This window comes from Bombyx mandarina, chromosome 10, assembly GCF_030267445.1.
Source record: "Bombyx mandarina strain Sakado chromosome 10, ASM3026744v2".
Lineage (NCBI taxonomy): Eukaryota > Metazoa > Arthropoda > Insecta > Lepidoptera > Bombycidae > Bombyx > Bombyx mandarina.
This window is the reverse complement of record NC_143217.1, coordinates 10,275,320-10,287,501: the sequence shown is the minus strand read 5'-3', so window position 1 is coordinate 10,287,501 and position 12,182 is coordinate 10,275,320.

Genomic DNA, 12,182 nt, shown 5'->3' with positions numbered 1-12,182 from the left:
TGCTTGCACTGACCCCGAGGTTTCAAATATGAGCCAAGAACAGACGCACTAATATCATTTTTATTACACACTTTTAACACGATTATTTTTTTAAATCTGTAATTTCAGTCAAACAAGATAAACTATACTAATATAATCGTGAGTTCGTAATTAAAATGCTGTTTTAAAATCATATTCAGACGGCAGCTATTGGTTTTTATAAACAGACGCTTAAGCATTTTGACAGGATGCGAGAATGTAAACAATGGAATGACGACGAAGCAAATGACTTAGCGGATCGAAATGCAGCTGGACCTGAAGAAAGAACACTATCTTATCTCGGGAATGTGCCATCCCTCGCAGCGCGGTAGGTTGCCACTTAGCGCAGTGCCGCAAAAGGCGAAAGAAGCTTTTGTTACTCAAAATCAATAACACTTATCTGTCTCGCTTTGTGTGCATAACGGCAATGTCAAAGAAAATGTGTATTTTTGAGTCATTAATCTTTGACAGCATATTGCCAGTTCCAAAAAAATTTTTTAAGCCTAAGACATTATCATAGAGGTAGGTAATTGTGGCACTGGAATAGTCTCTTAGGCTACCCTCAAATAGGTAGTGAACAAGTAGCTGTGACACATTACAAATTCGATTGCTTCATTTTAATAATACTGTATCTAATATTAATAGATCCTTGAGGATATGTTTTAACGCTCGTCGAGGTCATTATATTGCAGCAATGCTTAGCTTCTTTTCGCACATTTAAATAGATACACAATCTTTATTTTTATGGTTCGTTCGTCACCTGCCTGCGCTTGAATTGAATATATTAGAAGCAATCAAGCACTTCTTTCAAAAAGTATATTCCCTGAACGATTGAGACGCAGCTGAAGTAAATGTTTATCGTGATCTTACATTAGAACCGCTAATTCAATCGTTCGTCACAGCACAAGGATGTTTCTCCTCTTTAATTATATGCACTCGAGATTTTTGTGCAGCTTGATAATATTTATCATAAAGTGACAATGAAAACAATAATAAAATAATTATCTGTATGGACATGACGAGCAACGACTTGCATCGAGGGCGTTGCACTTTACGACGGTAAATCGATTAGTGTTTTCATTTGAAAATGCACCGTTTGTCTTCGGATGCATTATCAAGTTTTAATAACAGACTCGTATGAATTCACACAATGATTGTATTCATTTAGGTTTTTGACTCGGACATAATTATTATGATGACGTTTCATTGTACTTCTTGTCTGCCGACCTTTGCGACATTGCATAAGATATTTCACTAGTTCAAGAGTTCAAGGGTTATTCAGTTTAGTTCTAATATAATTTTTTTTGGTTAAAAATAAAAGAAGTTCGTTAAAAACTCATGTTAATTGATTAACTGCAAATATTGTTGCATTCATTCAATGACTCATTCCGTGGTTCGAGATTTTCAAATCCATATTATGTATAAGTATATTATGTTTAGTTTATTTGAAGGTTACATATATATTACAAATATGTTCAAATGTGCTCATGGTGGTTTGTGTTAACAATGTCAAATGAATCGGTGGTCGAATTGTTTTTTTTTTAATTTCCGCCTAATTTAAGAAATAACTGAAAATAATTCCTAGACAATATTGATTGGTTGCTAAATTATGATATTATGTATTTTCCACAACACGTATATTACATACAGTACATATAAAATACGATTATTATTCAATTCCATCCAGTTAACAAATCTGTGTCACTACAAAGTTAATCTTTCTAAGCCAGTGACTTAGCAGACCTCTTTTGATAGTACACCTAATATATTAATATACATAACATATAAGATAAAAAAAGATTAATTTCATAAAAAAAGTTTATTATCTTTTATAGAGCGTTTCTATACAATTTGTATTTAAAGACGGGTAATTGTCTAGATTGTTATATAGCGCGATTACAAGATATGTTAGTTGATTAAAAACTAAATTATTTAACAGTTTATGATTAGGTTCATTACACAGTATCGTAACGAGGAAATAATTAGCTTTTCAACACGAACTTAAGGCATTCGTTAAGACTAAGTAAATTATTTACAAATACATAAATCCATCATTCTAACTGATGTCTTTATGCTTTGATATATAGTAACTACACTTAATGTAATGATGTCCAATAAATTACAGTTAATAATACTAGTCCTACTTTCGCCCTCGTGTTTTGAATTGTAGACCGGAGTGGTGGCAAAGGTCTTGATAAGCCACAGTTTACGTCTGATAGTCTTTGGCAATTTGCCGGATGTATCTCGATAAATAGTTGTAATTTGCCTCCGCTGCAGAAACCACACACAGCGTTCAAATTCATAAAGTCCACGAGCCATTCAACCAAAACACTTATCTAGACCAAAGGAAATGAATGGGCATTATCAAGTCATTGAGCGGGCACAGAAAAAGTCACAGTGATACACTGTCAAATAAACTTTGGCCTTTCTATCTTTATCGTAACACATCAGATGTCACGCATTACGATTAAATCATAGCAAGCATTAAACACATTGTGTAGGCAATGGTGTTAAAACTTCAAAATGTATACGTACAGTTAGTACTTTTGATTCGCAGAGTTTAGTGAACTTTTCGACATAACGATTAGTAAAACCGTGATGAAACTTTAAATCCTTAAATTCGTTCTATTTTTTAATATTACTACTGCATATACTCAACTGAATACGTCGAAACACAATGCTCTAAACATGATCTTTTGTGTTTTTTTTTTGCAATTACCGGACCCGCGAAATTACGTTTCGTAGTCATTCATAAACACGAGATAATGTTACAGCGAACTGTATTTATGAAAGTGCGTAGGCGGTCCATTATTTAGTCTATACGCGATCGTGCGTCAATTTACTCAACTTAATCGCTATGTCGTCATTGCCCTTCGCAGGATTTTCTGTCAGATGACGTCATTGCCTTCGACACTTGCCTGAACAAACATTTGCTTTGATTTACCCGATAATTGAGCACCTACTCAAAATACATTTATATTGTGGACGTCTGGAATGTTCTTGTAATGGCTCCGTGCTAATTACAAATGGGTCCTACTCCCGGTCGATTGATAATCTATGTATCTTATTTATAAGGAGACAATTTAATGAATTTATAATTAAATGTATGTAATACATATTTGTATATTAGTATTCTAAATTATGATAGAGTAGAGCAGAAGTATGCTTCAAACACAAAATCAACCAACCAAGCAACTAAGCATCATAAAATCCAAACAAATGCAAAACACAAAAACATGAAGCATAATGGGTGGTCTTACCGCTAAGAATGATCTCCTTCAGACAACCATCAGGTGGAAATCAATCATAAAGGAAGGAATTTAATTACTCTTAAAATAAACTATTATGAAATGTATTGATATGTGTTTTATAATAAAACTAACTGCGATTGGACGCAGATTTTAAAAGGTTGACATGAAGTTTATTAATGTAATTTATAATAAGCTCATTAATGTAGCCATCCAGATGACCATGACCACGAAACTGCGAAGTATTTGAAAGGTCGTAAGGGACTTTGTAAATTAGTTTTTATTGCGCAATGGGCTGACTGAGCTTATAGCCCACCCGGTGTAAAGTAGTTCCCGAAGCTTATAGACATATAATGTGAATGTCTTTACCCACTTTGAGACATGAGGTCGACGTTCCAATCTATGTATATTATCTATATATTATTATATAAAAATGAATTGTTGTTCGTTAGTCTCGCTAAAACTCGAGAACGGCTCGATCAATTTGGCTAATTTTGGTCTTGAATTATTTGTGGAAGTCCAGAGAAGGCATAAAAGGTAGATAAATATGAAAGTGCTCGGAATATAAAAAAAATAACAATTTTGTTTTCCCTTTGATGTGGTGTCCCCCGTCGGATGGATTCCTTTTTTTGTTTTAAGTTTATTTTATACAAAAGTTTAGGTCTTTTATTTATTGATTGAGGCACTACGAAGTCGGTCGGGTCAGCTAGTTGTATTATATTAGTTATCATTCAGTGGAAACACAGAAAACAATACTTTGTTCGGTGACAAAGCGAGCGAAACGAGACAAGTCAATTGGAACGTATCAAGGCTTGAGTGAAATTATAAACGACAGACAGCAGTTCCAGGGGTTAACAGGGCCAATCATCCCTACAGTTGGTTTGTTCTGAGAAATATGTCTCTTGTCTTTCAAATTGTACTTATCTGGTGCGATGAAAGAACAACATTCCTATTTATTTTCATTCACAGAACCAACATATGTTCTAACAAAATGGAGTCTATTGTAAAATGTTCTTTTAATAGTAAAATAACATTTTTAAATGGCTCCATTTTTGGTTCCGAATTAAAATAAGTTCTTTTCAGTCGTTTGCACTCTTGCCAGAGTGGTCGTGATCATCATTTCGTAGTAGTAGATCTATAGAGTAGGCAGGTAAGCGTAAAGAAAGAAGGGCAGTGCTATGTATATAATGATATAAATTATTTGTTACTTTTGAAGGCAGACAATCGAATGGCCTACCTGATGATGAGTGAAGTGCGTGGAGTTAGGAGAGTGAGAATTTATTTTGTGATTATTTAATTTTATTTTCTTTATTTAAACATCGGTCAGACATCAGAGAAACAATGTGGAACGTGGACGTGGAGTTAATTCAGAGCCTGACATTTTTTCATTTCCTAGATTATTTCCTCAATTCTGACAGAATGCGTAGTATAGTTGAAATCTATTCGAGGTAGTACATGGTGGGGTGGTAACTATACTAGAAACTAATATGTTTTGAAAAAATGTTCGTTTGCTAAGAAAAGTATTTACCTAGTTTCTCGTATTTTTTTCCCTCGTGAACCCAAATCTTCATTAAACTTCAGATGGAAGCCAGCAGACACCCGCTGTTCACTGTCACAGGGCTCTTAGAAACTGGTTATTCGCTTCAGCGCATTTTAATTATTATTTGAAGAAAAGAATGGTTTTCCATGTACATGCTCCATGTATTTCTGCCGTGAAGCAGTAATGCGTTTCGGTTTGAAGGGCGGGGCCGCCGTTGTAACTATACTAAGGCGGAACGGATATCTCAAGGTGGGTGGCGCATTTACGTCGTAGATGTCTATGGGCTCCAGTAACCACTTAACACCAGGTGGGCTGTAACCTCGTCCACCCATCTAGAGAGAGAGAGAGAGAGAGTATTCTTTATTGTACACCAAAAAACAAATAAACAGTGCGATACATTAAAAACAAAAAAGTACAATTGGCGGTCTTATCGCTAAGAGCGATCTCTTCCAGACAACCATCAGGTGGACAAGAATCATTTGGAAACGATTATCCACCCATCTAGGCAAAAAAGATTAATTGATTTATCTATTTCCACATAAAATAAAACTAAATAAAGTTTTTTTTTATTTGTATATTGACTATTATGATATTAGGAAGGCATAGACGGCTGAATAAGCTTTAGGCAACACAATGTGATTTCCGCCGTAATAACACACTATAGAACCACTATATTTCCGGTGACAGTATGTTTGGCTTTAAATAATTATCAAAGACTTGTCCAATTAATTTTTATTAAACTTCATGCCTCGTAATTATCATACTATTTAAAATGTTTGTAACGGAAATGGGCTATTAATTAATTCTCAATATGTTTTAATGCTACGATGTATAATGGTTTTAATGTGAAGCTACCGTTTTAACGTGCTTGCCAATTGGCAATTATTGTCATTTAAACGTAAAACTTTAAAGATGGCCAAGATTTGTGATTAAAGATTTCGATTCGGTAAAACTTCGAACAACAACATTGTATGTTATATTTTACCAGTGAAAGATCAATTTCTTGAAACTACGTCCGCTATTCTGAGATATAAGCATATTGTTAAGTTTTATCAAGATCAGAAAGAGTAAGAAACGTCCGAAGTAGTATAATAAAGTCTTTTTTCAATACTTTACAAGGGTTTCCAGAATTTTACTGTAAACTAGCGACCCGCCCTCGCTTCGCTTCGTAAACATTAAAACACACATGAAACCAAAAAAATAAAATATTTTTTTTTTTTAAAAAGTAGCCTATGTTCATCAGGGATAATGTCGGCTTCTAATGGAAAAAGAATTTTTCAAATCGGTTCAGTAGTTTCGGAGCCTATTCGAAACAAACAAACAAACAAACAAATCTTTCCTCTTTATAATATTAGTATAGATAATATGTTTTTATTACTTCGACGTTTTTAAGAACTTTAACTTGAATTTTAAAATGGCAATTTTATTTAAGAACCTTTATTATTATCTCATACAATGCTTACAACCTTTTTCGGTGTAGGTACCTACTGGAATCATTCAAAATAGAAAACTTTTACAACAGATTGAATTTATTTTCCGTTACATGATTTTCTAGATTTTAGAAAAAATTTAAATATTATGTTTTGAAAATACCGTATATTTTTAATATAACGTAAAATAGGATAGAAAAAAGATATCGACTCGAAAGTGGCACTAAAAACAATTATGTTTTTGTTCTAAGCTTACCTAAATGTTAAAAGTGAACTTAAAATAATTGTCGCCGATGTGAGAGACCGTCTAGTCTTGCGCTGCGTAATGAATTTTGGATATTGGATTTAAATGACATATGTACAAATTATTTAGACACTGTTAGTCAAAGTTTATACCTCTACAATAATAAAAAAAAACAATGATTTTAGTTGATATTTGTTGCCGATATGTCAAAAATAGATGTAAGAAATAAATTACAAAAAAAAGAAAAGTTAGTTGCACCCTGATTTTAGGGTTTTCTCTCGTCAATTTTATATATATTTTACTTAATTATACGTACTTTTCTGAGCGGTCACTTATGGGTGGAAGGCACTGTTTGTAATGTAGCTACGTTTCAAGAATTATTTGCATTTTTGTTACGAAGCATTTAAACATTATATTGTTTCAAGGATAGGTAAATAGCTTACAACAAAAATGAACCCTCCAATGAAAATGATGAGACTTCAATTTTTGTATCTTGCGGTGTGGAGTGTCATTCACATTATGTCTTTGAATTCGAGTGGTCACTTAATAAATGCGGGGCCTGTACGTGCATACTTTTCCCATGTACGGGTATTCGAAAACTTCTGTAGACGGTTTTTCTTTTAGATATTGTAATCATAACACCACCATGAAATTTGATAAAATGCATCGAGAATGCTAATTGATCATTTTAAATCATGTACCATTCAGTAAACAGTTCCAATTTTTTTTCCTAAATAAATGCATAATTTTTTTTACTCTTACAAAGAAAAACATAATACATTTGTATTAAAGTCTCTTCTTTAACGATTTTTTAAGATAACGAACTTGTCTTGACCCTTTAAGAAACCGTTCATATAATGAAAAAATTTAAAAACAATTGGTCACGGATCTCTCATATAAATCTCCCTTGCGTATGGAAATTTTAAATGATGTAATATATTGATTGACCCAGTAATTTTTCGCGGATATTTCACGGTTTATAAAACACGATCAGCAACAAAGTAAAAGAGTGTTACGTTTCCTTACTAAGGCGCGCATTGAGCCAGTTTTTTTCACATCCAATTTTATTGCCTCGTACAGTGAATAAATTAGTTAAGCTTCCTGCTACTGAAGTTATATAGTGCTGTTTGTGACAATTCGTGATCTATTAACAGTTCCCTTTGCCTTAAAAAGAAAAAATAATGTATTATTAGATCAATTTTAAAGTTGAAACTGTGTAACGAGTTCGGCTATTTTAGTTTGTAAGCTGTAATAAATCTTTAACAGAATAATATTATCATAGATAGCTGTTGACTTACTCGCTGTCAAGTTCTAATCATGTTGAAGTTGGTTAATCAGTCCGAGTATTAAATTTCTAGTTTTTATGCTACCTTTTTCATCAAATTCGAAGTGTACAGTATGCTGCTTACAATGTTCAATACCGTCTACAGAAGTTTTTAGGTTAATACAGTAGCTTTGCACTCATCGTTGTATCCTTGACATGCAAATTCTATAACGCCGTGTAGATTGACAATTATTGTACCATCGTGTCATGCTACAAAGAGGCAATTAATAATTAATAATTAATAATTTTAATCACTGGACACAACTGCTCCGTTTCGTCTTCATTCATTGTGAATTTGCTATTGACATGCATTTGTTTGCCATAACATAAAAGTAATGCACTGTATTGTAGCGTCACTTATATAATCTACGAGCATTTCTTGTGATTTCATTAGATATCACCCTAAGCTTTCGTTATATTCATATAACTCATATCAAAGTGCATGTTACTCACAAGACTATAATAAGTCATATTTTCGATTAAAATTGCTTTGCAAAACTTAATAACTCTCCGTTGTGTCGCCAAGCATTCTCGTCATTAGCAAGATAAACACATCAAATGAATGAAACAGAGGGTCGCCCACGCTCTAACTGAGATACACGAGACAAAAGCTCTTAAAATGGTGTTGTGGTTAATTTAAGTGGAATGGCGTTGCACGCGTTGTAAGCATCCATTTATGGAAACGAACGAGTGATTTGTCTGTAACTGAAAATATAAGTTAGAACTATTAGGTATATAGAGGCTCTACAGAGATTTTAACAAATCATACCTCAAGATACTGTAAATAGTATTAAAGTTTTTCTCGGATGCAATTATTAAAGTTAATGAAAGTTTTATTCCGCGAAATTTATATTACATATTCTGGTGCAGTAGGATTTAATATCACAAAATTGGTCGTGGCATTGTTTTAATTGATGCAATTAGGGAGTTGTCGGTCGTCGGAGCGCGCGTTCGCGATCTTACACGTTCAAACCATCAGCGTTTGCGCGTGAGCACGCCGGCCCATGCGAACTGAATAACTTAATGAAAATAACATAAACACTATTATTTATAGTCAGAACAAACACTTCGTAAGAGATATAAACATGTCGATGACCCAAACATGATTAATAAGTGAAAAAATGAGAGGCGTCCGATTTTTCTGGATTGGGTTTTCGTAGAATCGGATGTTTGGTTGTAACATGATGTATTTTGACCGCGATTTTTTAATAATGACTGAATGATTATTAAAAGTAAATTAAGATAAATAATTTAAAAAAGTCCTGATTCAGCATGATGAAGCGTATTAAATTTGTGATGGACGTTGACATGTTTAATGAAATGATGCAAAGTAATGTGCTCACTGTCTGGCTTGAAATTGTAAGTTAGTAATTGCGCTTTTGAAGGCATTTCTCTATGAAGCTACAAACAAAAATATCAATTTGTTACGTTAAATATTAAGTAGAACAAATGTTTCCTTATTATGTCACAGTGGGAGCGATTGACGAATTAACTGGATCATTAACTGACATTTTCAAAGGCGTTGTAGCATTGATAATATCTATCAAGTTGAATAATTTCATAAATTCTCTCGTGTATTTTACCGACAAAAAGCTTGTTGTGATCATTAAACTGACGTAAAAGAGACATTTATGACCGATAGCTTACGACACCTCGTAATGTCAGCCCTTTACTCTAAATCGAGATTCGTTGAATATCTAGAACAAATCCACGAAGTGTCGAGCTGACTATATGTTCAATGGACTAGTTTAGGTAATAATGATAACCTCATTCCGCTATTTGTTCTGTTTGTAATTTTCCACGACCTGAACCGTGGTATTAAATTTTTGGTCAATTAACTAAATTATTGAGGACACAAAGTATCTTACACATCGTCGGGCGTTAGTACAACGTAAGGCAGCGTTTGATTCGTGTTGGAGTATTTTTTAGCATCAAAGGTGTCTTTTACCTTCAGCATAAGGGTCATCTGATCGTAAATGGTTACTGCAGCTTCTGGATATCAATAACCACAATCGTTGCCTAGCACTAAGGATTTTTCTTAAATGTCATTTGGATATACCTTCATGTCATACCGCTCAAGAAGAATTTTGAAGGCGAGTTTATTATAAATTGGACTTAGCAAATATGGTTGTTGGCAAAGCAGTGGTTCAAGTAGTATTGATGAAAGGCTCCCATTTCAAGGACATTTATTTAGTTAATGAAAATGTAAAACTGTTTCCGCCAGTTTTACATTTTCGCGAAAAGGGTCTCACAATTACTTTATTTATTTATAAATTGTTAATCAAAATACATTACAATAAAGAATAATAGAAAAACTAAACACAAAGACACTTCTTATTTAGAAAAAAAAGTTTTTTCGACAGACCAATTTATCTGTGATACTAATTTTGGCATTTAAAATATACGCTTACCCGATTTTCTTTTTCTTGACCTAATCTGGCTTCATTTAAAAATAAACAATTCTAAATGTGAGCCTTCTGGGCGTAAATCGTTTCTAAATTCACAGCAACGTGTCGAAGTCATGATGTAATTGTCCGGTGCGGATGGTAACACATGGTCAGCCGGTGTTATTAGCCAGTTTGTATGTGAGACGCACGCCAAATCACTATTAGGTACACCCACTGAAGGAGTGAAGCATGTATTACGGCTGTATCAGCTCTAGACGATCTTACAGTGATTACTTGTCGGCACACCTGTGGAATCTTAGTCTCGTGCACACAGATCAAGTCGTATTTTTTTTTATTGCGATATGTCAACGTGGCTCATGTATGTCACAACAAGGATGTCGCTACCTACCTTTAGATATGAGGTTGAAGTCAGAATCGTATTGTATAACGGTTGTTTCAGCCTTCGAGCCGGAACGTATGACTGCTTTGCGACAGAAAAAGGCAAGCTGGCGGTATCTGCTCTTGCGAGTCCACAAAGCATTTATTTCCAGTGTACTACCGTTAAAACGATTAATAATTCCGATAAATTCAGGGCTACTACGATTTTAGTGGGAATTATCAACAATTAAATGAATCCCCGCAACTGCTTTGCGGTACAAGTAAGGCAAGGCCGTGGCAATAACAACTACGGAATTAAAGATGAACAAGCTGGTGAAGAGTTACAAAAAATAAGGTTACGTTAAATAATTTTTCGTAGATTTTCGAAAATAGCCAGACAGAAATGTTTATGCCAGATTTTTTACTATATTAATAATTATTTAACTATCTCATATTCAGAAAAAGCCGTAGATAAAAGAAAAATAGATCTACAAAAAATGTACATCCTTCATTTCTTAATTATATAAATAAATAACTGGGAACGAATCACGTACGGTCATCCGCCCCCGTTTAGGATTCCCTGTGTTATGGGTACCAGGGACTGATATACACACTTATATACATTTAAATATATACATATATAGATAATAAACACCTAGACGAAGAGCAAACAAACCTGTTCATCACACGAATGTTTGCCCGATGCGGGAATCGAACCCACGACCCTCGGCGCAACAGTTAGGGCCGCTAACTACCGCACCACCGAGTCAGTCAAAATTCTTAAAATTCTTTTACACGCTTAGACTGTAGTATGCTAAATAAATACCCATACAAGCTTAGCTGGAATAGCATCTTAAGCTACCAGCGAAAAGATAGGGAAAAAAAAGACATTCGAACATCCATTCCAAAGACCACCTCCTATTATACTTCCTATTCGAAGAAGTACCAATATGCGAGAATTTGATTAGAAATATTTAAAAACATTATTATTATGACGCGTTGTGAATAAGGAAGATAATTCTTACTAGTCGATTCAGTTACTTAAACTGTTCTGTACGGTGTAAGCAGCCACGGCTCCACGAGAAATGGCTATTCCTTACAAGCTAATTTGGAAAAATCACATTCGTTATATTGTATTTTGCTCTACCCGCAATGTACTACAATTAAAAATTGACTGATATATTGATCAACGGTCTCATATGACGCAGGCAACGTCAACCAGTTGTCCTGGAGTTTGTATCACGAGTCATTGTTTGTATCATTTTTAATTAATAAAAACGGTGGGTGTTTGAATGTTAGCAAATTTAAACTGTAAAACACAGTTTTCACAAACAGTTTCATCCGCTTTCTAAGCAAAGTCCTTTATACGTACTGTTTGAAACACTATTAATTAATCTCAAATCCTTTGTTAATAGGTCAATAAAATTAGACAACGAATATGTAATCAAATTACAACAAATGAACATTTTGTAATTAAGTTGGCCGTGTAAATTCCAATTAGATTAAACACACTACAGATATTTTGTGGCTTAAAATTTAACTTTTTCAAAGTGAAGTACTAAAGATAGAGATGTGTTTTCTTAAATACATATCACTATGTCTATACATATAAA